Raw genomic sequence first — 3220 nt, 5'->3', positions numbered from 1 at the left:
CTCACCCATCAGTGTATGCAAAAGCTGAATGGGATGTGGAACACACCAGATAAGGTCACTGCACATACTGTCATGCTCAGGAACTGAGGCTGGGGGCAGGCCTGGTGGGAGTTATTGGGGGTCACTCTGACTAGGCTGTAGTTCCTGCTGGTGTATATGAGGGCTGAGTGTGTGGTGGACAGGACTGGGCTGGATTGCAGCATCCATTGGTTTGCCTATGAAATGGAGCTGGAGACAAAACTGATGGGGCGACTGCAACCAACAGTGTGTGTGTGTAGGCTGATGTGGGTGACGGACTAAGTCAGACTCAGTACTGGTTGGCACATACAGGAGTCAGTTCTGGGGTCACTTCACATAAGGCTTCTTTGGGAATTCCTCCCACACCCCCCAACCCAACTGGACCGCTGAACTTAGAACTCCAAACATGGAGAGAATCGCAGGACGTGTGGTCTGACTGTGGAGTGTGTGAATTAGAACTGGGCCTCCTCAGTTGCTGAAGATGGAGCAGTGGATGGCATGCCAAGATGCACATGGGGGATATGGCAGCCCATTGCAGCCTGCAGAGGACATCTAATGCTGTGGAGGGCAGAACAAACTGGACAGCTCTCCCAGCCAATGTTGACAGCAGTATCTGGGCAAATGTAGACTATAAGGTGGACTGTGTCAGCCAGCGGACCTTAAAAGGATTTCCTCATCGTTGAATCAACCCAATCAACAGCATTTCAGAACTATCGAACCCCCTGAGAAGTCCTCTCAGAGCATGCTCTGCCTTGAGGACCCTGGGATGACATCGGGTGGTTGTCCCCCATCCCTGGGTATTGATGCAGTTGGGGTGCTGAGTGCAGCTTCTCTTCTCACCTCACTCCCCAGATACAGAAAGAAGAAAAAGAAAATTGGAAACAAATCGTCTCAACCACGTTCCCCTATTCCTTTACCCTTCCCACCCTGGTCAGTGGTCCACATGGACAGACATCCTTCTAAACTATGCAAACATCATCAAAAATAAAATAAAATTAAAAAAGAACAATATTGGATAGAATTTGCCAGTGCAGCTCTCAGGGATTGAACCTTTTTGTTGGGAGATTTTTGCTTACTGATTTAATGCTTTTACTCATTATTTGTCTGTTTGCATGTTCTGTTTTTCCATGATACAGTATTGGTAGGGTGTATATTTCTAAGAATGTGTTAATCCAGGCCAATGTTCTTGTGTAATTGTTTAAGCAGCCAGCGGCATCCCATATGAGCACTGGCCCAAGTTCTGGTTGCTCCATTTTTGATCCAACTCCCTGATCATGTGCCTGGGAAAGCAGCAGCAAATGGCCCAAGCCTTTAGACCCCTGCTCTTCTGTGGAATGGGGTAAAGCTCCTGGCTCCTGGCTTCCACCTGGCCTCAACTATTGTGGGTGTTTGGGGAGTGAACCAGCAGGCAGAAAATAGATCTATCGCTTCCTCTTTCTCTAGTAACTGCCTTGCAAATAAAGGTATTTTTCAAAGGCAATTTGTCCAGTTTTTCTGAGTCATTCAATCTTTTGACTTAGCTGTTCATAGTGGTCTTTCAGAGTCCTTTATTTTTCTGTTATGAGCTATAATCTTTTTCATTTCTGATTTTTATTTATCTGAGTCATTTTTTTAGTTCAGCTAAAAGTTTGCCATTTTTATTTTTCCCAAAATCTAAATCAAATTTCATTTAGCTTTTTATATTGCTTTTCTTTGCTTTATTTATTTCTGTTTTGATCTCTGACACTTCCTTCCATCTTTGGGCTTAGTTTTTTTTTTTTTTTTTCTAGTTGAGTAAGCTTATTTAAGGTTTCTTTTTCTTAATATGTTTATTGCTATAAACTTCACTTTTTGAACTACTTTTGCTATACTACAAAAATATTTGGTATGCTTTATTTTCAGTTTTACTTGTCTCAAGATATTTTTGTATTCTCTATTGATTTCATCTTTTTGTCATTGGTTTTTCATGGTTGTGTTAATTTCCTTCCTTCCTTTTTTTTAAGATTTATTCATTTTATTACAGCCAGATATACACAGAGGAGAAGAGACAGAGAGGAAGATCTTCCGTCCGATGATTCACTCCCCAAGTGAGCCGCAACGGGCCGGTACTGCGCCGATCCGAAGCTGGGAACCTGGAACCTCTTCCGGGTCTCCCACGCGGGTGCAGGATCCCAATGCATTGGGCCGTCCTCAACTGCTTTCCCAGGCGACAAGCAGGGAGCTGGATGGGAAGTGGAGCTGCCAGGATTAGAACCGGTGCCCATATGGGATCCCGGGGCTTTCAAGGCGAGGACCTTAGCCGCTAGGCCATGCCGCCGGGCCCCTTCCTTCCTTTTTTTTAAAGATTTATTTATTTTTATTGGAAAGGTGGATATACAGAGAGGAGGAGAGACAGAGAGGAAGATCTTCCGTCCAATGTTTCACTCCCCAAGTGACTGCAACGGCCGGTGCTATGCCAATCCGAAGCCAGGAGCCAGGAGGTCTTCTGAGTCTCCCATGCAGGTGCAGGGTGCCAAGGCTTTGAGCCTTCCTCGACTGCTTTCCCAGGCCACAAACAGGGAGCTGGATGGGAAGTGGGGCCGCTGGGATTAGAACCGGTGCCCATATGGGAATCCCGGCGTACGCAAGGCGAGGACTTTTGTTAGGAGTCACAGACTTGGCCTACCTGACAGCCTGCTGCATTGCAAAGCCTGCCTTGGGCAAACAGGACCACAGCAAGTAGAGTATTATGGCTAGAACATCTCGTGCAAAGCAAGTGGAACAGAACTTCCACCCTTGTTCATGTTCAAATAATTAGTTCCTCCCCTGTTTCAATATAGATGATTAGTTCCAGGAAATCCCTCCTCTTCTCCTCCTCCCCTAGAGAAGAAAGTATATACATGAGGAGTAAAATAAAGAGCGTGGGGTATTCTTTTCAACAAGTACATATGTCTGTGTATTTCTTGAGCCAGCAGCCCGGGGCCTAGCAGCCGGTCATTCCCAGTCCACCCTCAGGGTTTGAGCGTCGTGTCCTGCAGGTCCAGACAGACTTTAACCACTATGCTACCGCACCAGGTCCCCCTATTTATCTTAATTTATGCTTTACAACTGAGAAAGTGAGCAGCACATTTTAATGGGATCAATGCACTTCATAAAACTGACTAAATTCTTTCAGAAAGACCTGTTTTGTGGTCTAATATATAATGTAGATCAAAGAATATTTCATGTGAAGTTAAAACGAAAG

The sequence above is a fragment of the Ochotona princeps genome, chromosome 3 (genome assembly GCF_030435755.1).
Source record: "Ochotona princeps isolate mOchPri1 chromosome 3, mOchPri1.hap1, whole genome shotgun sequence".
In the NCBI taxonomy this organism is placed as follows: domain Eukaryota; kingdom Metazoa; phylum Chordata; class Mammalia; order Lagomorpha; family Ochotonidae; genus Ochotona; species Ochotona princeps.
Note: the sequence above shows the minus strand (reverse complement) of the source record.